Genomic DNA, 26,504 nt, shown 5'->3' with positions numbered 1-26,504 from the left:
TCATCCCGGCACTGGGGCCGGTGCTCTTGCTTGCTGAGCCACCTGGCCAAAGTTGAACTATTAACATTCCTACATGGAAAAACAATAATTGTAACTTATGAAACTTTTCTCAGTAGTTGAAGGGATTAGAAATATAGATATATGTGTATATATATATATATTTGTCTTTATATGAGGGTATGCGGGCATATGAATACATATGTGAATGTGTGTATATATGTTTACAGGTATACATAGATAGAGGGCACAGGACCAATTTAACAGGAAGGGATGATACTTAAAAGGTGAAATTAAGAGGTGAGAGGAATATAATGAGAGGAGATGGGGAGAGACAGAGTAGGGCACACTATCTCATACAGAAGAGGCAAGGGAAAATGGTTAAATGGAGGGGAAGAATAGGAAGGCAAAAGGGAATGGGTCAACCTTATTCCTATTGAATCTGGCTTGAGGAGGGAGGGAAATACACACTAAATAGGGGATCTCACCCTCCAGGAGAATAGGGGGGGAAGGGGATGTGAGGGGGGATGATGGAAGGGAGGGCAAGCTGGGGGGGAGGGAAGTTGGAAGCACCCACTTTTGAAAAGGGACAGGATCAAAGTAGAGAATAGAACAAGTGGGAGGTGGGATAGGAGGGAGGGAAATATAGTCAGTCTTTTACAATACATCTACTATGTTATTGTTTTGCATTAGCCGCACATGTACAACCTATACTGAACTGCTTGTCTCCCCAGTGGGGGTGGGTGGCAGGGGGGGAAGGGAATGAATCTGGAATTGAAAGTTTTAAAATCAAATATTCAAATATATATATAATATGTGTGTGTGTGTATATATATATATATATACTATTATTAATACCATCTTACATGTTATTAAGAAAAAAAAAGATATACAGACACTGAGGCACAGAGATCCACTGGAAAAGTCGAAACGGGTATGGGAGAAAATATGGGAGAGAGCAGATTGGAGGTGGGGATATCCTGTGGGACTGCTGTTTTGGGGGGATGGGTGGGGGAAAAATGGGGAGAAAATTTGTAACTCAAAATCTGGCGGAAACGAATGATGTAATTCAGAAGTTAATAAAACATTAAAAAAATTTTTTTAAAAGGGAAGGTCTAGCATATTTAATGTCCAAGTTGTCAATAAAATTAACTGACTTCTATCTGTCAGGCATTGTGATAAGCACTAGAAATACAAAGTAAAGCAAAAGAAAGTTCCTGTGCTCAAGGGGCTCGCAATCTAATGGGGAAAGAAAACACATAAAAAGGTGAAAAAAATGAGGATGTGTGAACAGGTGACAGAAGGGTATGGTGAACTCCTGAATCAGAGTGGGACATGAGCTGGTTGCCTTGGGCCTCTTCCTTAAAATGACCCACACCATCTCCAATCACAGGGAAGAGGCCACAGGGGAGCAGAGGGGTGCTGAGATGGTATTGTGTCATAAGAAACGAAGAAATAGACACTATCAAAGGAAACTAGGAAGACACGTATGAACAAGTGAAAAATGAAATGAGAACAAGCTACAAAATGACAAAAAAACATCCTAAAGATAACTTGGAAATACTTTGGAACTTTGTTAAATAGATTGATAAGCCCAGAAGTCATAGGGCTCAAGATGAACTTACCACTCTCCTTCTGCCAGAAGGAGGATAGACAAAGAATGCAGAGACACATACATTTTCCAGCAGGTCAATGTGGGAATTTTTTTATGTGTGTCTTTATAATAAAGTTGTTTTTCATGTTTTTTTCCCCTTAAATGAAAAACCTAATAGATTATCTTTTAAAGAAATGTTTTACTTCCAAGGCATAAAACAAATATACAATATACAAACCACTTAGGTCAATTCCTATAGGCAATCACTCTAGGCTGGTTTGAATGCCAAAGAATGTGAAGCTCTCTACTAGACAGCAGCAATGTAGTGAGGCCAGATTTCTCATGGTATTCTTATTATAACAGTATTTTTACAGAAGAGTCTTCCTGTGGTCTAGTGGGAGCAACTTCCTTCCATTGACTTGCTTTTTCCCTGAACACTCAGGCTTCCAAACAGTTGTTGTATGATCATATGTACTGCCCCATCTGTACAAATGAAAATCACAATTATCTGCAAATACTAAGAATTCAAGGGATATGCCAATGATGTTTGCAAAATTATACCTATAGAAATGATTTGAAATGACAAAATAAGGTATAAAATATACAAAACTCTCAGCTCAATTCCTTCCTCTGGATCATGGTCACAGTTCCAAGTCAAGAACCTCCCTTGGGCTGTAGAGTTTCAGCCAGGCTTGTTGGCTTCTCAGGCCTTCCATGGGAGACTGGCTGGCTACACAATACATGGGACTCAGTGATACAAAATGACATCAGTATTGAACAGTTCAAAATACAGTATAGAAGAGACGTAAAAGCAGCTTCCCTTAGTTCCTTCCTATAGGACAGAGTTTCAGTTCCAAGTCCAAAACTCCCTCCTCAGGCTTTATTTGCAGGCATCAACACTTTTCAGGGCTTCCCTGGAAAGTTATCTGGGATGTATGAGGTGTTCAAGGAGGACTGGCACCTCTGGTGTGAGGGCTTGCTGAGCCCTTCTCAGGGCTGCTCATCCACCTATGTGGATTCACTTCTCACCTGTAGCTCCAAGAAGCATTCACAGAGGCTATGTTCTGGTAAGTCATCTTGGCAGAGGGTCTAAACCAGGTTGAGTGTAACCGTTGGGCCTAAAACCCATTGGTGAGTTAGGGGTTTGTCTACCCTAAGCATGTGAAGACTTCCCTAGGCAGAATGAGCAAATGAGAACAATTTATTCCAATGGCCATGAAGGCAACTGAAGCAGAGTTAGGTCAGATATTGAAGACCCAAGGTCATCCACTGCATCCTGGGCCATCGACAGTTAAGCTGACTTTTGTCTTTCACTGGACTTTGATGACTGGAAAATGGAGTAAAGCTGACAACTTTGTGCAATTCCATCTCATTTAAATGCAATTCATGCACTAGTCAAGACATGGCTCCATGATGTCATGGGTCTTCTTCGAAAATGGACAAACAACAAACTGACTTCAACAGTAATTATGTAGGACTCAGCAATAGAGAACATATCATATATATAATATATAAACACATCATATATACAACATAGTACATTAGCATTTATATAAATACAAAAAGTATCAGTCAAGCAATCAACCAATCAACTTTGTAGAATTACACCAATGGAACTCACTTATAAAATACAAATTTCATATGTGTATATATATATATAATATGTATGTATAACCAGCTTAGCTTGGTTCCTCCCTATAGAACAATTCCAGTTCCAAGTCCAAAATCTTCCCTCAGAGTCTAGTCCCAGGCACACTGACTGCAACATCTCCCCCCTGGAATCCTGGCTCCAAGGTCATCATGAATCCAATCCCCAGCTCAGCCACCTGAGTAAAGATAGAGGATAGGAAACTCAGGGGGCAAGGGTGCCTCTATATTGGGCCACCTAAATATACAAGCTCCAAAGTCTCCATTACCACTTTCTGCCTAAGGTGGGGAGGTGGTATAAAAAGAGTGGTAATGGGAGAGATGCATTCTGCTTCTTCCCTCCTTCAGTTTCAATTCATGCTTATTCTTGGTGTGATTTGGGGTTAAGAATCCTCATTTCCAGGTCACACTCAGAAAAAGAGATAGTGTTTCTCCTTGGCCAGTTTTTAAAGGAACTCCTTCCTCCAGCCTCTCCCTTCCCTCTTTGCCCCACTGCCCCCCTCCCCAACTACACTGCCAATTTGAGAAACCTACTTTCAGCCAAGGTGGGGCAGCCATAGTAAGGACTGCTGAGAAACTAGATGCTTCCATCTTAGGAGATCTGAGCATTCTCTGAAGCCCCCATGGTACTGAAAGGAGAATTAACTATAAGGAACACTTGTCTTTAGGACCTTATTAATTTGTGACCTAGCACAAGCCTTTCCACTCCCCTGGGTCTCTCTTTCTTCATCTGGAAAATGATGGAGTTCAACTACCCTCTGACCTGTAAGGTCTTTCTTTCCCTGCCCTTGGTATATGACATACGATCCAAAAATGTGACTTTAACATCTTTGAATAGTCAACCTCATGGTCCAAATGGAGCAGAGAGACACATACACAGAATGAAGGAGATGGGTGGGACTGAGGTTCATCCCAATCCTAAAACCTAAGCCCTCACAGAAATCTACTACTAGCATTGGAGAGGGAGAAAAGCAGCAAGATAGAAAAGCCCTTCTTTTAACAAAGTAAAATAAAATGAAAACAACCTATATAGACTCTTCAGTGTAGAAGACTTCCAAACTTTCTAATACATAGATCATCACCTCCTACTTTACCAAGCTGATGATGTATATATTACAAGGGTGGGGGCCCCTGAGGTAATAGCTGAACCAGTCATTCACCTCACCCCCCACTTGAAGGAACTAGCAAAATGTTCAGCCTTGACATCTTTATCCAGGAGAACTCTACTCAATCATTTCAATCAAGAAAAGGCCTCAAACTGATGTATAATCCTGTGGGTCTCATAAAATAGCAAGTTAGTTGGGAAGACAATATTTAAGGATCTGGTAGCTCAAAGGAGTGAGTGATTTTAGGTCAGCCCTAGAGAAGGAATTGCTTGAGGTTGGGGGAGAGGGTAAAATTTTAAGGTGGTGATAGGAAGGAGGAGGAGAAGGAGGAGGAGGAGGAGGTGTGCCTGTGCCTGCCAGGAGAACTTCCTGTTCTCCCAGGGCAGCCATTGAATCATGGTCCAAGTACTCTCTTTGAGCCTCCAAACTCCATAACTGTCAGTTTGCCAAAACTTCAGCATTGCCCTGATTCCTCTGTCCAGCTACACACTCACTGTTGCCTGAGATCTTGGTATTACTCCATGGTCAAATCAGTCAATACTTGAAGAAATTAATTCAGGCTGTTCACTGGAAGGTCAAATACTGAAGCTGAAGCTTAAATACTTTATCCACATAATGAGAAGACAGGATTCATTGGAGAAGACCCTGATATTGGGAAAGATTGAAGGCAAAAGGAAAAGGAGATGGCAGAGGATGAGATAGACAGATAGTGTCATGGAAACAACAAACAGTAACTTGGACAGATTTTGAGAAATAACGGAAGATAAAAGTTCCGCTGGAGTGGTCCGGAGTGCTATGGTCCCCGAGGGTCGAAAAGAGTCGGACATGACTGAATATTGAACAACAACAATAAAATTCCCTACCTGAACTCCATCAATGGTTAACAGACTTGCACCCAGGCATACCCTTCCCATCTCAGGGATTGTGAATCCTTGGCTTTTATTACTGAAGCTCTGATCCCTGTCCTTCACTCCATTATTTCCTTTATCCTTAACCCAAACCCTCCAACATTCTAGCCTAAAGCTTCCACTGTGCTCTCTGCAATGCCTGATCCCTAGAAAATGAACTAGCTTTCATCTAAAATCTATTCTTTCCCCCCTTCTTCCATTTTCTATAGTACTCACTGACAATACTCTGTCCTTGTTGACACTGCTCCCCAACTGCCTTTTCTAACACTAATTATATCTCCACTCATCCACCACCACCATCACCACCAGCACCCCTCTAGTCTCACTTGTCCTCATCCTCCTGGGAGAGTAAGAACACTACTTACTCCCCATCGCCACACCCAGGCTCTCCCTTTACTTCCATCCCTCAGCAACCTCTCCTCCTTTGACGTTCACTCAATCCAGTTCTATCATCCAATCAACATTCTGCTAACTATTGTCTACTCACCTCTACGATCCTCCCCTTCATTCCTCAGGAGTTTAGTGCCTGACTGACAATTTTTCTTCTCCCTAATTCCCACCCTTGTACTAGGAGACTTCAAGATTCATATTGATACTCTCTCAAACACCCTCACCTCAGTTCCTCAACTTACTCATTCCACATGAACTATTTCTCCACCCCAGCTCAGCCACACACAGAGATAATCATACCCTTCATCTTGTCATCACCCACAGATTCACCATTTCCATGATCACAAACTCTGAAATTCCTTTATGTGAATGCCGTGTGATCATACGTGATCATAATCTGCTCTTTTCCTCTTCCTCAATCTTGAAGCTCCCAAACCTATTCTTCACCCTCACTATGACCTCTAATTCCTCTGTCACTTAGTTCTTTTGTAGATTATCACCCCTGCACTAATTACACTCCTCTCTTCTCCATATTGACCCATTGGGAAACCATTTCAACCCTACTTTCTCCCCTTCTTTATACAGAGAGTTCTATGCTCCCTGAAGCATGCTTACTGGGACCACTACAAATTTATGTTCCAGCTAGGTAGCACAGGTGATAGAGTGCCAGACCTGGAATCAGAAAGACTGATCTTCCTGAATTCAAATCTGGCCTCATACACTAACTGTGTGACATTGGACAAGTCACTTAATCCTGTTTGCCTCAGTTTCTTCATCTGTAAAATGAGCAAAAGAAATAAATGGCAAACCACTCCAGGATCTCTGTCAAGAAAATCCTAAATGGGGTAATGAAGAGTCAGGCATGATTGGACAACAATACTCTTTATGTCTAAATCATGTACCCATTTAGAGATTATCTTGGTATATGGTTCTGAGATAGTCTATACCTAGTTTCTCCCAGACTACTTTCCAGTTTCCCAGCAGATTATGGATCTATCTTCTCTTTACTTTTTATGGCCTAAGAGGAATGTATAAGACTGCAATATGTGAAAGAATTATTTCTTTGTCACTCTGATATAATTTTGCCTAGAAGAAGACTTGTGAGAGTTGTATTTGGGGTTCAGGTTTTCTCTAAGTTCTGAACCTATGTGTGAGCATGATAACATCTAGGTTTTTGCCCCTATAATTTCTGCATTGTGGAAAATATATATTGGGCAACAGTTGCCCATCACATGAACTCAGAGGAGATATTTCTCCTGTAACATGGTGTGGGTCAGTTTGAATGCCAAAGAACAATATGAATATTTCTTTAAAACAGTAGCAATCTAGTCATGACAGATTTCTCACATTAAAAGTTCTATCAAGGGGTGGTTTGGTTGCACAGTGAATAGAGCACCAGCCCTGGAGTCAGGAGGACCTGAGTTCAAATGCGGCCTCAGACATGTAACACAAAAACTAGCCATGTGACTTTGGGCAAGTCACTTAACCCCAATTTCCCTCCAAAAAGCAAAAAAAAAAAAAAAAAGCTCTATCAGTTATTTGTACTGATAATACAGAATGTTATTAGTACACATCAATACTTCTGTACTGAACCCAATTCAGAAAACATCAGTCAACAATCAACAAATCAAGTTTGCAAAATGACACCAATGGAACTGACTTGTGTAGTACAAAATAAGGCATAAAAACAAGTATACAAATACAAGTCCTTCCATATAGAGCACAGTCCCAAGTTAAAAATGTCTCCCTTGGACTCTAGGGACACCTGTGAGTGAGGTGTCTGAGAGAGTATCACTATGTACCAAAAGCAGGGGAGTCAAAGACTTGGGTAGGAGGGGCGTTGTAATTGGTGGGTAGGAGTGGGAGTGGATGCCTGAAGGTATAATTAGTACTGGAAAAGGTAGCCAGGGATCTGTGTCATTGGGAGGGAAAGTGTATTTAGAACATGGCAGGAGGAGGAAAGGAAAAGTTCAAGGATGAAAGCTAGTTCATTTTCTAGGGATCAGACATTCCAGAGATGGTTTGTTTTAGAGTGGAAAGTTGGGTGTTTGGGTTGAGGGGAATAGGAATAAGGGAAGGGGCAGATGGTGAGCAGGGTTTGAGTGAAGAGAGCTGAGGATTCTGAATCCCTGGGATGGGAAGGATGCATATCTATTAATTGTTGATGAAAGAGTTCAGAAAGGGAATCGTTGTCCAAAGGGGGTTGGCCTGGATGTGGAGTAGTCCCAGGTTCTCATGCAGCAGTGGATTGCTGGATAGAGGGATCAGGATAGTGCTTGAGTTCTGGCAAGCTGGCAGCTGTGGAGTTTGGGAGGTCAACGAGAGTACTTGGACCATGATTCAGTGGCTGCCTAGCCAGGAGTTCCAACACAATCTAGTAAGAAAGGACGGAAATGAGCCTTGGCCCAACCCTACCCATCTCCTTCATTCTGTGTATGTGTTTCTCTGCCTACTACAGCTCGGAGTTGGTAAAGCCATGTTCCTGGGTCATATGTCATGTACTTTGAGCAAGAAGAGCCCTTACAGGAGGAGTAAGTGGGTAGTTGACCCCTCCTATTTTCTACATGGAGAAAGAGAAGTCCAGGGAAGCTGAGTCGCTTGCCCTGTGACACAAGCTAATAAGGCACTAAAGGCAAGTGATTGTTTAAGTTATTTCTCCTTTCAATGCCATGGGGCCTCTGGAGCTTTTAAGATAGAGGCATCCAATCTCCCTGCTTACCCTACTATGTTTCCTTTGTCCTTAGTTTCAGGTGCCAGTGACCACCCCCACCTTACCTGAAGTTTGCTGCCTTGGGACATTGGAGCCAGGATTGCAGGCAGGATGTTGTAGCCAACCATGTAGGCAGGCAGGGGAGGCTGTAAGAAGCCAGGGTGCCCTGGGAACGGAGACATGAGCATGTTTTAAATTTGGGAATGGGGTTGAGTTCTCTACAGGAACCAGTTTATCTGTTTTATACCTAGGAAATCAAGGTTTCTTTGTAAAAGTTAATCTCTTTATAAGTGGTTAAATGGATATGGGGCACAGGGGAGCCCTCCCCTCCACTTCTCTTGAGGGAATAACACCACAAGTCAGTCGCATTGGTGGAAGTTTTCCAACCTAGCATTTATGGATTGTTTGTTTGAGGACGATACTGTTTGTAGTATTTAATTTCGCTTAGAAGCATTGCTACACTGGGGGGTTCTGTAGTACTGAGTCTTGTGTAAGTATTGATAGGAAGACAGGAGAAATCTGGCACCCCTAGATTGCCAGTATTTAGTGGAAATTGTTCATATTGTTTTGGGGCCTTCAAAGTGACCTCTAGTGTCTTGCTTTTTGTGAAAGCAAAATGCCGTGCAACTGGTTAGGGTGAGATGCCTGTGCCAAAATCTCCAAATAGCTGAGGTTTTTTATTTCTTGTCCAGCTGATCCTACTAGTCTTGTCCTGATGGGTGAGTTTACAATTCCATTTATTTGTCCTGGCAATAGCAGAAATCTATGGAGGGCATTTCTGGTGCCCTTTGGAGTAAGAACCTAGAAAACTTTGGCTTGACTTCTCTACTGGCTAGACCACCTATGGTGGGAACCCATAGAGTTTCTAAGTGTGTCTTGTGGAGAAAGGGATGCTCTTTCCAGACTTAAATTGGATGGCCTTGTGCATAGAAGGAGTCCTAGGAGAGTTTCCACCCCTGAGAGCATTCTCATTAGAGCAAAGAATAAGGTCATAGAGGTCTCCAGGTCCCAAATCCCAGGTAATAGGGAAAGCTCAATTTGGACCAGACTTTCTTGAGAGATGGAGCCTAGGTAAGGAGAAATATTGGTGAACTTTGTAAAATGTGTCTTGTTTTATGAATCTGCAAAACTTATATCTGAAGGACAACTGTGATTTCAGTTTGTACTTGTAAGACTGTGTATGTGTGTATGTAGGTGTGTGTGTGTGTGTGTGTGTGTGTGTGTGTGTGTATGATTGTACAACATTGTATATTTGGAGATTTGAGCATAGGCTACTAGGGAAGAAGTAAGAATGGAAATTGCTTCTGTCGTCCCAGACAACACAAAAGGACTGTGCTGAATTTGGTACAAGGACAGTGCTAACCAAAAACTGTACCCATGCATTTTTGCCAAGGACTCCAACTTTGAAATGGATGAGAAGTATGTAATGGAGCCTTTGGAACTTGTACATTCAACTGGTCCAATATGAAGGTACCCTTGTTCCCTGAGTCCCCTACTCTAGACCTTTAATCAGGTGACTAAGCTGGTGTTGGATCCATGATGACCTTGGAACTAAGATTCTAGGCTACATGTTTGAGTCAGCTAGCCTGGTAAGGAAACCCTGAGAAACCAATGTGCCTGGGACTAGAATAGGAAGGAAGGAGGGTTTTAGGCTTGGATCCAGGACTGTGCTTTATAAGAAGGAAGTAAGGTTATTTGCATATTTGTTTTAAACCTTATTTTCTACTTTACAAGTCCTATTTGTTTAATTCTGCAAATTTGATTGGTTGATGGCTTGACTGATACTTTCCATGTTATTGAATTCTATACTGAAGTATTGATTGTACTAATAATATTCTGTATTGCTGAATCCTGTACAAGTATTGATAGAACTTTTAATGTATGAAATCTGGCATCAGTAGATTGCTGCTGTTACAAGAAATGCTCACATTGTTCTCTGGCATTCAAACTGACCTACAGTGGTTGCCTAGAGAAACTAGACTAAGTTGTTTATATATTTACTTTATAATTTTGAAGCATTTATTTTGCCAAAACTAATCTGATTATAAATGCTTAAATAGAACCGGGTTAATAAAAAACAAGTTATTTATTTTATATTAATGAACTGTCCCTCCCCCCCCACTCTCACTTAAGAAAAAAAAAACCCAAAAAACAAAACTTTTATTATAAACTGGTGTAGTCCAAGACTAACAAATTCCCACATTGGTCAAGTCCCAAAATGTAGACTTTCTTCCCCCCCCCATTCTTCATCTATCCCCTCTGATAGGAGTGGAATGGTACATTTCATCTTCAGCCCTGTGACCCTGTGGTTTATGATTGCACTGACTGAAGTTTTAAAGTATTTCCAAGTGGTCTTAGAATCCATTATTATAGTTCTTAGGGCTCAATATCTTCTCAGTACCCCTTTCTTCTGGGGCCCCTCCCTCTATGATTTGAGATGGTATAGAGGCCATTCATTGGAAGAGGTCCTCTCAGATTCTCTTTAATGAGGATTCAGTTCAATTGAATAAATATTAAGCACTTACTGTGCATCAGGTTCTGTGCTAAGTGCTGGAGATACAAAAAGAGGCAAAAGACAATTTTTGCCTTCAAGGAGTTTACTATCTAATAGATGGGAGGGGATGACAACATATGGACAAATATATACAAAGCAAGCTATGTATGGGATAAATAGGAAATATCTGATAGAAGGAAGACACTGGAAGAGGAGCTGGGGAAGGTTTTCTGTAGCAAAAAGGATTTTAGTTGGTTAATCAATGGAGGTCAGTAGTCTGAAGGAAAGAAGGGAGTCTATTCCAGGTATGGGGAATGGCCAGAGAGAAGACCCACAGACACGAGATGGTGCTCATGGAACAGCTAGGAGGCCAGTGTCATTGGATGGAAGAGTATGTGTTGGGCAGCAGGATGTAAGAAGACTAGAAAGGTATGAGGAGGCCCAGGGCAGGCATCTCACCATTTGCTAGCAGCTGTGGGACTTCATCCGGCCCACCTGGGCCTCTCCGAACCTCTCCCCCCTTTTCAGTTGTCTCACCTTTCTTTGGGTCCCTAGGGCTCAGCACAGTGCCTGGAATATAGTAGATGCTTAATTGGCACATAGTAGGTGCTCACATATTTTTTCTAAATTAATACATTATTACATTATATATATATATATATGTACACACACACAAACATATATGAGAGAAAGTGTGTGTATGTATTCCCACATAAACTTCTACCTTCTACAGGAAACCTATCTCAGTCCCTCTTAATTCCAGTGCTTCCTTATGTTGAATATTTCCTATTTATCATATATGTGTGTGTATGCAAATATCTATTCACAAAAGTCTTTTATACATAGTTATCTATCTATCTTTTTTGTCCACATATACATATATGATAAATAAGAAATAATCAACATAGGGAAAACACTGGCATATGTCTTTTATATTAATTTATATTGTGTTTATAGATTATATAGAATATATATTTTTATATTACCATATATGTTTTTGTACATAACTATTTATATGTTGTCTCTCCCATTAGAGTGTGAGCTCCCTGAGAACAGGGATTGTCTTTTGTTTTATCCCCAGAACTTATCACAGAAACTGGTCAATAATAATAAATATTTAAAAAATTTAATAAATGTTTATGCACCGACTGAACGGGTGTGTAATCTGGGGAAGCCTCACCCACTAAAAGGAGAGGTTCAAGCTATATTAGGTAGTTGAGCAGATCCCTTGTCTCAGGGCATGACAGATAACCCATCCTGCCTTGCTCACCAGCACCCCCTGGCGTTTCTAGGGAATCATGTTACCTGTAGAATCTTTCTCACAGGGATGTTTTAAGACAGAAATACCTAATGTATGTAAAATATTCTGTAAACTTAAAAACACTATGTAAATTTCAATTATACTACGTCAATAAACCACCTCCAGGCTCCCAGTTGCTTTTCTGTAGCTTGTATCTGAACATTTCACCCTTACTGTAAAATGAGAATAGGTAAAGTTTCAGAGTTCAGACATATAACAAGGAATTGGCCCAGTGCTATTACCTCCTGGACATGGTCAGGTGGGGATGGAATACTAAAAGGGGATATGGCATTGAAAATCTGATTTTTTTTCTTTAGGTACCCCCAGCACAGATCACAATGTGAAGAATGAATGTCTTACATTCCCAGGTTCATACAAAGGGAAAACTTGGGCGGAGGGGGAAAGGGGGAAGGTGGTGAGAGGACAAGGGAGAGAGAGGGAGATTTAGGAATCCAAAGCTACAAACCAGACTGTACATACTTGGCTGGAATCCAGAAGGCCCCCAAACCAAACTCTATTCAAATGAAAATATAGTTTTGTATTCTGAGCTCTCACTCCCACCCAGGTTCTCTAGACTAAAGCCTCTTGGATGAGTGGAGGTGAAAGATTGTCTTTTGAACAACTAATTAAAAGAGGCATTAGCCCTGTCTGGTGAATAATGCAGTATAAGCCCTGGACCCTTCCTCCTTTCGTAGGCCTTTCTGAAAATGCAAAGCCTCTCTGGTCAAATCAGAGCTACCTTTGAAACCTTTCACTGAAGTGCTGACAGTAATTCTCTGGGAGAAAAGTTCCTAGATCTAAAAGAGAATAAAAATAACTGGACAAACTGTTGAGGAATGATGACAGTAGCAGGACTGAACTACACAGACCCAAATTGAGTCTTGTCAGTTTTATGAGAGGTATAGCTCTCCTCCCTCTTCAACAGAGAGCCAGGGGATCTGTGGCTTGGCCCTATGCTGTTTAACATTTTTGTCAATGACTTTAGCAGAGGCATAAATGTCATGAAATAAAATTTGCATGTGACACAAAGCTGGGTGAGAGAGTGATAGGGCGCTTGGGCCCCAACCCGAAGATCATTTGTCTGGAAGCCTCCCGATTTCTTAGCAGGCCCATGTCCTGTGAGAAAATTTTCACTTGTTGCAGAATATATTCTCTTATCAGGACATACAGAGGGGTGCCTCACACAAGGATTTTTGTCTGTGGCTGGCCCAAGGACTCTTCCTCCTGCCAGATACCCAAGCCTCTGACAGCTCCCTCTATGTATACTCCCTATACTTTCCCATCCATAGCTCCCAAAGACACCTGGATTGAGGAATGATGATTATTATATACATAATTATATATATAACATATATATATATATAAAATTTTAGACTACCTAATTAGTATCCCTGGCATTCTTTTCCCATGCCCCTTTTCCATATAAACCCCAGCATCATGCTCAGTCTCTTGCAAATTCCTATATGGACCCTTGCCCGCTTTTGCTAAAGCATGACAATAAACTCTTTGCCATTTGATTAAGAGAAGGCTTAAATGGGTGAATTCATTCTAGGCAACTCTGCCTTGGCATTATTGGGGTCCCAGCACCCCAAAACTTCATCAAGAGGAGGGATCCAAAAAAGGTGTCAAAGGCAATGACCAACTTTGATAGACTCAGCTCTTCTCAGCAATGCAATGATCTAACATAATTCCAAAAGACTCATGATGGAAAATGCTATCCACATCCTGGGAAAGAACAATGGAGTCTGAATGCAGACACTATTCACTCTCTCTCTTTTCTTCCTCATGGTTTTTCCCTTTTGTTCTGATTCTTCTTTCACAGCATGACTAATGTGGAAATACGTTTAATATGATCATACATGTATAGCCTATATCAGATCGCATGTTGTCTTGGGGAGGGAGGAAGGAAAGGAGGAGGAAAAATTTAGAACTCAAAATCTTATATAAGTGAATGTTGAAAACAAAAAATAAATAAAAACAAAATGAAAAGGTGTCAAAGGAAGTCAAAACAGTTTTCATACTAATATTAAGTTGTTTTTTTTCCTTGTCTTTTTCATTCTCATTCTCTCACAAGGTTACAGAGGGGTTTTCCAGAGACTACATGACCTGTGTATTAAAAATTTAGCTGCAAACATATATTGTAACAATGATCAATTGTGAAAGACTTACCTATTCTGACCAATATAATGATTTAAAACAATTCTGAAGGACTCGTGATGAACAATGCTATCTACCTCCAGATAGAGAACTGGTGAACTCTGACTACAGAGTGAAGTATAATTTTTCTTTTTTGTAACATGGCTAATATGGAAATACGTTTTGTATTATTTCACATGTATAACTGATATCATATTGCTTGCCTTCTCAATGGACAGGGAGGGCCAGGAAGAAGGTAAAGAATTCAGAACTCAGGATTTTTAAAAAAATGAATGTTAAAAATAAGTAAATAATTTATTTTAAAAGTATTTAGCTACAAACACAAAGACTGAGTTAATATCATATCTGCAGAACTGGTTTTTTGCCTTACCACGGATGTGGCTGGACTCATTATGCCTGTATTCCAGCAAAGTTGTACTCAATCATTGAATGGAATCTTTTATGCAAATGCTTGACGACAAACACAAACACTGCTGAAATATTCAAAGTATTGGGTAACTCTTTGGAATCTCGTAATTTATCCTGGCACACTGCATTGACATTTGCACTGATGCAGAATAGCAACCACATGATAGCTAACATTTATATAGCACTCACTCTGTGCCGGGCCCTACACTAAATCCTTTATAGTTACTCTCTTATTTAAGCCTCACAACAACCTTGGAAGGCAGGTACTATTATTACCCCTCTTTTACAGTTGAGGAAATAGGCAGACTCTAAGCGATGCTCAGGTTCACAAAGCTATTGAATTCAGGTCGTCCTGACTCAAGGCCTGGTGCTCTACCTCTATACCAACTAATTGCAAAAGCAATTTGCCATTTACATTTGTAAAATCAAAATGATGCCTACCAGCTGTATGACCCTACGTTTTTTATTTTAGAAAATATAGTTATATATAATATATTTATATGTACATGTGATAACATATATTTATATATAAAATATAATTAGATATAGTATATCTAAATATAATCTAATATCTAAATAATATATCTATAATTTAGAAAATATAATTATTTTTCACTAAAAAAGTTGACATGTAATGGGTTTTAAATTTTAAATAATTGTTATTTTAAATGAATTATTAATATTTTAAGTTTTATCAGCTTTTATTTCTAATATAGTAAATTGATAAATATAACTCATATAAACAAAAGCTTTTGGGGGTCCTCAATAATATCTAAGAGTGTAAAGGGGCTCTTGAGATTTAACATTTGAGAACTGCAGAGATAAAGTATTAAGTTGAATGTAAGATAAAGTTCAATATGGATAAATGTAAAGTCTTATGTTAGAGCTTAAGAAATCTAAGCTATTATTATTATTTTGTCACAGTGCAAATACAAGGAGAAGGCATGGTTAGGTAGCAGCTTGTTTGGAAAACATCTTAGGGGTTTAATGAATTGCAAGCTCAATATAAGTCAACAATGGCATGTGGCAGTTAAAAACCCAAAACCAACCCAAAGCAAACTGACAACTAATGAGATCTGGAGCTGTGTGGAGAGGCAGAACTTCCAGGAGAGAGGAGGTAAGAGTCCTTCTGTACTCTGCCTAAGTAGGAAGCTTCTAGAGAATTGTGTTCGGTTCTGAAGCCACATTTTAAGAAACACTGAGTGTATCCAGAGGAAGACAACCAGGATGATGAAAGTCCTTGAGTCTATGTCATATCACTATCTGATTAAAATGATTAACTGACAAAAAGAAATGAGGCTGTAACAACTATCTCCAAGCATTCAAACTGTTGTCATGTAGAAAAGAGATTAAATTTGTTTGGCTTGGTCTCAGAAGGGGAAAGCAGGAGTGATGGATGGATGCTGCAAAGAAACAAATTTAAACTTGGTGTCAGGGGACAAAGTTTGTTCACAATTAGAAGAAGAAACTGAGGTCAACAGGGTTAAGTGACTTGCCCAGGGTCACACAGCTAGGAAGTATCTGAGGTTGGATTCGAGGCCTGGCACTCTACCTACAATGCCAACTAGCTGCCCTACCCCCCATCTTGCTGCGGGTTAAAAAGCAATCCCTGACTCAATTTCTTCCATCCTGCCCAGGCTGATTCCTCAAAGCCTTGCTGACCTCTTGGCGCTCCTTAGCTGCCCATCACCCTAAGCTAGCTTCCTGATAGGGACAGGCTATCTCGGCGATTCCTTTAAATGATGCAGAATGCCACTCACTGGCTGTGAATCCTAAGCAGGCCTGAAAAATCTATGTAAGCCAGGGAAGTAGATGCTACTCCCAGCAAAGAGGCTTTGTTATTGTGTTATTTATGTATTATATACATTTTATGTAGATATTTGAATTCTATACATATTTGTATATGTGTGTATATGTATACACATGTATGTGCTTATTTGTACCAAAGAGGTAATGGTAATGTTAATAGCACATATCCACAGATAAATATATCTTTTAATTTGTTCTTTTCCATCCTAGGTGGAGAGAGTCGAGTCTCCAACCTTGGTCTGGAGGGTAGGCACAGAAATTGCAGAGCTAGAGCATGACAAGGTTTTCCAGTCAACCCAGTATCAATGACCGGAGGGACAAGGAGTGATCATTGGAAGTGACCTGAAGGCTCCCTCCTCAGCCACATTCGTGCCACCTTGGCCATGAACTGGGGAGGGGGAGGCAGCTTGTACGCCTGTTCCAGCTATATCACTGAGGTCATTATCCCTTTGTAAAAACTGAGGAAAAGGGGGAGAAAGAAAGAAAACCTTCAGTCTCCTCCATGTTAAATAGCCAGATGGCACAGCAGATGGAGCTTGAAGTCACTACTTCTGTGTCCCTGGCAAGTCATTTAAACTGCTTACCTCAATTTCCTCAACTGCAAAATGGGGACCTTGTTGTGAGGATCTAATTAGATAATAATTGTAAAGTGCTTAGCACAGTGTCTGGCACATAGTAAGTGCTATGTAAATGTTATCATTGTTGTGTGATTATTTATTATTATTGTATTTTTATTTAACTTGTTAAATATTTCCTAGTTACATTTTAATCTGGTTCAGGCCACAGCTAGGAACACTGTGAGCCCTTGTGGTTGTGGTTTGTCCTTCATTCTTTTTGGGGGGGGGTAAGAAGGCAGGGTAATTGGGGTTAAGTGACTTGCCCAAGGTCACACAACTAGTAAGTGTTAAGTGTCTGAAGCTGAATTTGAACTCAGGTCCTCCTGACTCCAGGGCTGGTGCTCTATTCACTGCTGCCCTTTGTCCTTCATTCTTGAAGAGAATCATGACTTCAGGAAGAGGATGCCATGACTTGCAAGTAAATTGGATTTAAGTGAGGGAGGGCTGTGCAGAGTCATCAACCTCACTTTCTCCTCTGAAGTCATCTGGGTCCAGTGACCAGATGTAGATCAGGACAGCTAGAGATAGCCCCCTGTGAGCCCTAGGCTGATATTTGTCTGGTCTAGACCATGACATCCAGATGGATGGTCAGCCTTTTGAGTTAGATTATTTATATACCTGTTTTTCTAAAATATCTTTCAGTGATGTCGTTTATTGCCATTTCTAGAAATATTCCCCTCTCTCAAATCAAATTCTCCCTTGTAAAAGAATAAAATTTAGCGAAACCATCTGACCTTTTCTAACAATGTATAAAATACTCAGTACACATTCAGTCATGTCCTCAATAAGCATTTAAGAAGCATTTACTTTGAGCTAGGCCCTTAGATCTTTCTAGATCTATCCAAGATAGTACTGCAGATGGGAAATTAGCTGAGCCTAAAACTGAATAAAAATCAGAGAGAAGGCATTGGGGAAACTGCACAAATGCTTTCAAGGATCCCAAACGATTCCCTGAAACACAAAATTGTCTTGAAATACCAATTGTCTTGTTATGTCATGAGGCTGTGAACCATTACATACCACAACCTACAAATATCAGACTTGCTGGCAACCTGAGGTGCAATGGAGAGATGAATGGTGGACATGAGTACAGGCTTATTACCAGCAATAACTTGTGGTAGAGGGCACCAAATCCTTTAGAAGTCTTTATCTTCTTTAACCAGGTGGGGAGAGGTGGGCATGGAGAAGGGCAGTTAATACTGAAGCTTGCAATTCACATATTCTTACAACTCTGTTTTATCTTATTTTGCTACATTTTTGTTGCCTTGTTCTTGCAATAAACCATATGATTATTAAGAAAAAGTAAATTATCAAATATTCTGAACAAGGGAGGAGGGGAAAGAATAAATTAAAAGGGAGGTTGACAAATGTAGGACTTGGGGAGAAAGGGAAAAGGGAAAGGAGGGAGTCCAGAAAAAAGAAATATGGGGAATTTCCTATTTTGGTCATTTTTCAGCATATTCCAAGTTATTCCTCTACATCAAGGTTTCTTAACCTTGATTAAGTCCATGAACTTGAGGCTTTTTGGTTTTTTTGAAAAAATATTTTGATAACTGCCTTTTGGTAAAATTGGTTTCCTTGGTAATCCTTTATATTTAATTTTATCTATTTAATAAAATAATTTTCTTCTCTATTTTAAAATATTCTTTATTCTTAAAAATTTGATGTTTTTAATGAGCATTTATTTCCTCTCCACCCCAACCAATTGAATAACAAAGAAAGAAAAAATAAATAAAGCTTTTGTAACAAATATGTGTAGAGGAGCAAAGCAAATTCCTGAAATGGCTATATCCAAAAATGAATGTTGTATTCTATGTATTGATTCCATCACCTTTCCATGAAGAGGTAGAAAAACATCATTTTCAGAAGGGTCTGGGGACTTCATGAAGGCCAAAAGTGTCCAGAATACAGAAAAAGTTGAAAATCTTTTCTGGGGTCTTATAGTATAGCTTCAGGCACAAAAGACAATGACCTGGAGGGTGGTGGGAAATAGGTTACTTGTGGTTAAATCATTTCAGATCACGATTTACTGAATAGTGAGGGAGACTGGTCATTAGGAAAAGTTTGAGCTGATGCACTAACTGTTCTAAAAAACCCACTGGAATGGCCCAAGGATAGAACCCGTTGGTGGTAAGATAACATACTGTACTAGTTAATTAATTAATAACCTATTACAATTTGTAAATTGAAGAAAGCAAGAGAAGGAGCCAGATGTGGGCAATATCACCTACCATCATGATTATTGCTTTCCAGTTTGTTTCCGACTCTTTGTGATCCCATTCGGGGTTTTCTTGGCAAAGATACTGAAGTGCTTTGCCATTTCCTTCTCCAATTCATTTGACAGATGAGGAAACTGAGGCAAACAGGGTTAAGTGACTTGCCCAGGCAGGTCTTCCTGATTCCAGGCTAGGCATTCTATCTTCTGTGCCACATAGGGGCTGTGATACCTGTCACACTAATACTTTCTTTGGGGGGGGGGGTAGGAGAGGGGGCAGAGAGCAAGACTGCAGCCTCATAACTACCTGACCACATTAACCTCTTTCTTCAATTCTCAGAAACTTCTCCACTCTCAACTGCCTAGAAAGACCAGCATAGAATTCAGGACCATGCTATGCTCCCTAGTCACTACTACAACTGCTTAAAGTGAATGGCCCTCTAACTACTGAGCTGCCTAGCTGTGTCTTGGGCTTAAAGGGTCAGAAAAGAGAAACAGGAAAAAGAGAATCAGAAAAGCATTGTTGAGTCAATTAGTTGTTTCCAACTCTTCCTGACTCCATCTGGGATTTTCTTGGCAAAGATACTGGAGTGATTTGCCATTTCCCTATTCAAGCTCATTTTACAAAAGAGGAAACTGTAAATAACTAAGTAATTGTGTATATTAAGTAAACTAGTAAGTATCTGAAGCTGGATTTGAACTCAGGTCCTCCTGACTCCAAGCTGACACTGTATCCACTGGACCACCTTCAAAGGCACTGGTTATTTTAATCAGTGGCATGTCTTGGTGATTCAAATATTCTGGTAAATAGATAATTGGTACACAGAAAAGTCACAGATGAATTTTTCTCAAAGCATTAGAATAGAATGGACACCAAGAATGAAAACTCAACTGGACACAAGCCTGTACCCTGACCCTGGCTCTGGGGGAAGAGGAGGTACCTCAGGCTTGGAAGAGCCCCAGGACTCTCTGAATATCCTCTCTCACCGGACCAGGATCTGTGTTTACTTTACAGACTGACTGCACTGTTCTGGATTCTCTAGTGTAGAAAATATGAGCCTGAGGCAAATAGTTGGGAGGAAGTTTTCATTCAGTATGTCCAACTGCAAGGGTTCTGTCCATGGTGATAACATCCATCTGAGAGCAAATCTTAATTTCTCTCCGACTTTTCTTCTCCTCCCCCATCCTCTTATTCCCTTGACTTCCTGTATCCTAAATATGAACTTACAGAAATGTGGGGGGTTTTGTTTTGTTTTGTTTTTTCACTTTCCTTATGGCATAATGTATCAGCAATGCCATATTCACAATGCCTATGGAGATTACAAATATGCTGATATAATTATCCATCACAAAATACATCATGCTTGCCATATGGGGAAATAAACTAGAAAATTTATTAAGATACCAAAAGACTGAGTCCCAAAACCAGAAAGTGAAAGCCATCAGAGTAGTTATGATATTGGCACAGGTAGATAAAGTAGAAAGCACCCACATTTTCAAGCCTTTAAAACAGAACAGGCTACCTCAGACAAAGGTCCTCCTCTCCCCACTCACAGCAACCATCCAGCGTCCGGGAAGTGCACTCCCAGCAGCTCCGGCCCCTGGCAGTCCTCAGCAGGAGTCCTTAGCAGAAATTCTGGTTAACTCAAAAAGGGCTTTGCGCTGCCGCTGCCTCTGCTGCTGCCGCCACCGTCGCCGCCACCGCCAGCCACCGCAGGAACTCCAGCTTGGCTTCCGCTTCCTCTTGCTCTGCCCCTTCCTGCTACGTCAGCAAGTCCAATGGGGCATGGAAGATCTTTAAATCCCATAACCCTTACACATAAGAATGACGCATTTCTGGGCAACTCATTACCCAGACATGAGTACGAATATATGTGCTGCCAATCACAGATCATGAGGAATGGGAGTAAAGAGAGATCGAGACAAAATGATACAGGGAGAGACAGAGACACAAAGAGAAACATGAAATAAAGACTTCTCACGAGGTGAATTTGGAAAGAATCGGCCTACAGTCACCTTTTCATCTTCTGTTGACCCTTCCACCCCCATCCCCATCCCTACCCCCTAAAGCTTCCTTCAGTAAGTTGGGAAGACTTTTCAAGGCATCCAGGGGGCATGCTAGATGGAGCAGATGTTGTTTGGCCTTCCTTCTTGAAGAAGACCATGAAGTCAGAAAGGTGATGTCATGACATGCAAGTGAATTGGATTTAAGTCTGTGCAAAGTCACCAGTCTCACTTTCTCTTAGTAATTATGGGCAGGTTACCCTCACCTCTTTCAAAATGCTTTGCCAATTGTAAATGCTGTATAAATGTTATTATTATGTCTATCTTCTTTTGTTTCAGCAAGATGTCAGTAATCTGCCCCTTTGTTAAAGTAACTTCTTAATAGTGAATCTCATCTCTGCTTTCCCTGAATTGGAGACATTTGTGGAGATTAAGGTGAGAAGAAAAGAAGATTCCTTTCTGGGTCAAGGGCCCTCTCCTTTGTCTCTCTCTCCATTCTACATACTTTGTCAGTTTTTTCGACCAAAAGACCTTAAAGTACTGTCTCTACACCTCTGCTCATACCAGCCTCCATCCATACCTAGAGCAAGCTCTCTACTATTTCCCCCCCTACACCTAAGTCTCCACTTGCTGAAGGACCTTCCTCCCTTCAAAGCCCAACTCAAATGCTATCTCTACCATGCAGGGATCTCTACCCTGATCCCCCACTGCAGAGTGGAAGTGATCTTTTTCTTCCTCATTTTTAAAAAAAATAATATGTAGCTTTTGCACTCATTTCATTTTCCTTTTTATCAATTTTTTGTGTACTTCTTCCCAAATTAGATTTGTAAACTTCTTGAGGATAAGGCCTGTGTTTTATTTTATATTCTCAATGCCTTGGACAGGTCTCGCACATAGTTGGTGCTTACTGAATGAATGTATGTAGAATTGAATTGCCCTGAAAAGCTGATGCCTGACTCTCAGTATTTTATCCAATACTTTTAGACACCTGCTATGTGCCTAAGGAGAGACAGTGCATAATATAGCATAAGAGGGGCTGGCCTTGCAATCAGAAAAATATGGGTTTAAGTCATGCCTCTGGTACCTCTTGGCTGAGTGACCATGGAGTAAACTTTAATCTCTCATTGTCCTCAGACAACTCCTTAGGATTGTAAATTGCAGTTGCTGATCTGCAAAGGGAGAATTCCCCAACTTCCCTATACCAATCAATTCATAGGTCCAATGGGGGAAAAATGTGCCTAGCACTGTGGCATTGTAGTGATACAGACAATTAAGATGTTGCCCCTATCCTCAAAGAGTGTGCAATCTTGCTGAGAAAGTGAGATGTACCTACTGGAGTCATTTAGAGATCAGTACAGAATATAATCAGATGTTAAATCGCATAGGACCAGAATGTGTAGTTTATAAAACAAGGCCTGCAAGTAGCTAGTAAGAGAAATCAATCCAGACTCAGATCTTGTTCCTTCCTTCTGGGGTAGATGCAATGTGACAAAGTATCTCCCCTTCCTCCCCACAACCCAACTCCCGTAGTTCCCAAATCTGGAGCCCCAGCTCTGAGTTCCCATCCCACTTTATTTATACCTCTAATATGCACTTAGGATCACAGATTTAGAGATGGAAGGGGCTTCAGAGGTCAGCTATGGTCTAATTCAACACCATTTTTCAAATAGGGAAACTGAAACCCAGATTAAGGGATTTCCTAAAGATCCCACAGATTGAATTGAGGTGTTTCAACTCCAAATCCAGCACCCTTTCCAGTTCACCACATTGCCACTCTTTCTGCCATAGGAGATCATAGAATGTTACCATTGGAAGGGACCTTAAAGATACATTTCTGAACACATCTGTTCTTCTGCTAGATTGGGAGCACTTTAGGGGCAAATGGCTGTTTTTATCTCTACATCCTCTGTAGTACTAGTACAGGGCCTTGCACCAGTACATACTGATTTCAGCCAAAGTCTGATTTAATCAAACAAACTGCTCTGATTGATCTAAAAATGCCTTTCCCTGTATTAGTGACTTCGAAGACCAGAGATGAGATTCCCCTTATCTTGGGACTTACTCCACATGAGAGCAAAACAGACATCCTGAGACCATAAAATGTAAATAGACCCTGCTCTGGTCGTCGTCAATTTGCATTTTCAACCAAGGAACTCTTTTTCACATATAGATGGTAACAAATGAAAGTCATAAAGTTTTGTGACATGATCATCCTGAATTGGGATGGTTCTGAAAATGTATGAAAAGTCTTATGATTCCTCTGTTCACCAGTCAGGACTTTAGTCCTGCACTCCTTGTGCAAGTACTGCTAGCCTTAAGGGAATAACGAATAAATAATATAATTTTATATTACTATTTGTTTGTCTCCTTTAACCAAACTTTTTCTAAAGGTCGACAATACTCAGTAAATTTTAAATGAATGGAATGAAGAAAGGAATTTTAATCCTCCCCGAGGAGGAGGACTAAGTAAACCACAAGGGACAAAGTGACCCCAGTTTGGGATTGCTGACCACTGAGAGAAGAGATTTGCTATCCATCTAGAGAAAAAAGTAAAACTGGCCAAAGATGAGAAACACCTTCAGTCAGGATGAAAGTTACACACCAGGAAAACCAACAGCCCTTGCACAACTGGCTTTGAACACCATCTTCAGTGGATAGATCAAATCCAGCCTCAGTTTACTAGCTGCATGACCCTGGACAAGTCATTTCACCTCTAGCTGCCTCAATTTCCTATACAATGTGGATAATAATAGGATCTTTTTTTTGTTGTTCAACTTTCATTTTCAAAGAGGACCAATAATATCACGGGGTTTTGTGTTGACTTATGGGTGAATTGGATTTAAGTGAGGTAGAGTAGCACAAAGGTCAGCCTCATTCTTCTAGAGTCATCAAAGTCTAATGGCAAGAAAAAAGTCAGCATGATTGGTGATCTTCAATGCCTGATCAAGCTTTAAGCTCTCTACAGTATCTGGCACATAGTAGTTGCTATATAAATGTTTGTTTCTTACTATTGTGCTTTAAGAAAGCAATGAGGGGTGGCTAGGTGCCACAGTGAATAGAGCACCGGCCCTGGAGTCAGGAGGACCTGAGTTCAAATCCAGTCTCAGACACTTTAACACAAAACTAGCCATGTGACCTTGGGCAAGTCACTTAACCCCGATTGCCCTACCTTCCCCCTCCAAAAAGCAAAAAAAAAAAAAAAGAGAGAGAGAGAGAGAGAGAAAGAAAGAAAAAAAAAGAAAAGAAAATAATAAGCAGGATGCTTTCAGAAAAACCTGGGAAGATTTACATGAACCGAGACAAAGAGAAATGAGCAGAACCAAGAGTACATCATAGGCAGTAATAGCAATATTGGCCGATGAGCAACTCTGAATGACTTAGCTATTCCCAGAAATACAATGATCCAATACAATTCTGAAGGACTTATGATGAAAAATGGATGAAAAATGCTATCTACCTTCAGAGAATGAACTTATGGAGTCTGAATGAAGATTGAAAAAATTTTTTGAATTTTTTTTTATTATTCTTGGAGGCTTTTTGGGGATCTGTTTTCTTTTATACTGTGGCTAATATGGAAATGCTTTGCATAACAACACATGTATAATCTATATCAAACTGCTTGCCTTCTCAAGAAAGGAGAGGACAGGGATAGAATGAATTTGGAACTCACAAATGTTTAAAAAATTTTTTGTTTTCATGTAATTGAAAAAAAAATTAAATTTAAAAAAAAATGCTTATTCCCTTCCCAGCTTTAAGGACTGCCTAAGAGAATTCACATTCCATCTTTCCATATGCCTCTAAACTCCAGCTAGGTTTCCCTCCCCGACGGCTTCTAAACCCTGCTTTTCCCCACATCTCTTAACAGCTAGCCAAGAGAGTGGATCCTGCAAAATCTCTGAGATGGATGGGAGGCACTCCCTCCCCACTGAGGGTTCACTGAGAACACTGGGAAGGCATAGATGCGAACCGGGTAGCGCAAACCTGGTGATACGTGGAGGTTAGGGGAAAACAGCCGCCACTTCCCTGTTAGGTGTAAAGAAAGGCTATACTTAGCGGTCTTAGCAGAAAGGAGGAAAGGTGGGCGGGTGGGGGCAGGAGTTGTTTTGGTAACCTCGGGGTTCTAGGGGCTTCACTGGTAAACAAGGAGCAGAGGACAGCACCGAGGTCGGCAGCACGTACTCTCGGCTCTGCACACAGCCCCTCGGGTGCCCGGGTGCTTTAGAATCTGCACTCGGCTACAGGGTTCGGAGAAATCTGCACCCGCGACCAATCTTGAGGTCAGAGCCCATGAGTCAGCACAACCCCGGGGCTGTGTGCAGGTGGCTGGCCTTGGGTCGAGGGGAGGAGGAGGGAAAAAGGGCGGGTCTTTGCGCTCGCTCTCCAGGTCCTTTCCCTATAAATGAGAAGATACAATTCCGCCCTCCAATACAACTTTCTCCCGTTCATCCTTCCCCTCTGAGAACTGCGTGTCTGACATCTGCCTGCCAGCCATGGACCCCAAATGTAGCTGCGAGAATGGTAAGGATTCCCTGGGTTCTGGAGACAACCCACAGGCCAGAGATTCTCTGCTGGTCCTGGGACAGCTTAGGCTTGGTGTGGGAACCAGACTGTTGGCTGAGGAGAAAAGAGGCAGTAATTCGGGGAAAGGAGATTGATTTTGTTGTAAAATGAAGTGCTAGAGAATAAAATAAAATGAAGTGCTAGAAAACTTTTCATCCTTTCTCCTTCGCTTTTTGGAATTAAAGCTATAAACCACAAATATGCTTAAACGTCATGGCCCCAGGGATCAGGTAGACTTGAGAAATGCTCTTTTGAACCAAGGACAGGCTTTAGGGTTCCTCCCTTAGGAAAAGGGCAAGTGGCAGATTTCTTGCTATAGAGAGCAGTTAAGATGAGGGTTTGGGCCTCTGATTTCTGATGGGAGATGATACCTTTCTGGGGTAGTGGGAAGATCTCAGGTCTGGCACTACTCCTAAATTTGTCTAGGGAGATGCTCTCTCTTTTCTGACTCTCTTTGGTTCTCCTTTTCTCTCAAGGTGGCTCTTGCACCTGTGCAGGCTCCTGCAAATGCAAATCATGCCAGTGTACCTCCTGCAAGAAGAGTGAGTATTTTCAGGGTGGGGGTAGGGGGAGGAGGGAAGACTTTTC

General features: G+C 40.9%; 1 long non-coding RNA gene across 1 annotated transcript; it reads right to left on the bottom strand.

Annotated features, from left to right (window-relative positions):
* Window positions 1-1,770: 1,770 nt before the first annotated feature.
* LOC138157012 (uncharacterized) lies at window positions 1,771-9,521 on the bottom strand. Its single transcript, XR_011167273.1, has 2 exons — window positions 8,418-9,521; window positions 1,771-2,074 (listed from the first exon to the last, which is right to left on the bottom strand). It is a non-coding gene; the product is annotated as an uncharacterized lncRNA (long non-coding RNA).
* Between the last annotated feature and the right edge of the window lie 16,983 nt (window positions 9,522-26,504).

The sequence above is a fragment of the Petaurus breviceps genome, unplaced genomic scaffold (assembly GCF_028583685.1).
Source record: "Petaurus breviceps papuanus isolate PSGF00001 unplaced genomic scaffold, PetGlider_PUasm1.0 166, whole genome shotgun sequence".
NCBI lineage: Eukaryota > Metazoa > Chordata > Mammalia > Diprotodontia > Petauridae > Petaurus > Petaurus breviceps.
Note: the sequence above shows the minus strand (reverse complement) of the source record. Positions and strands in the feature narration are given on the sequence as shown.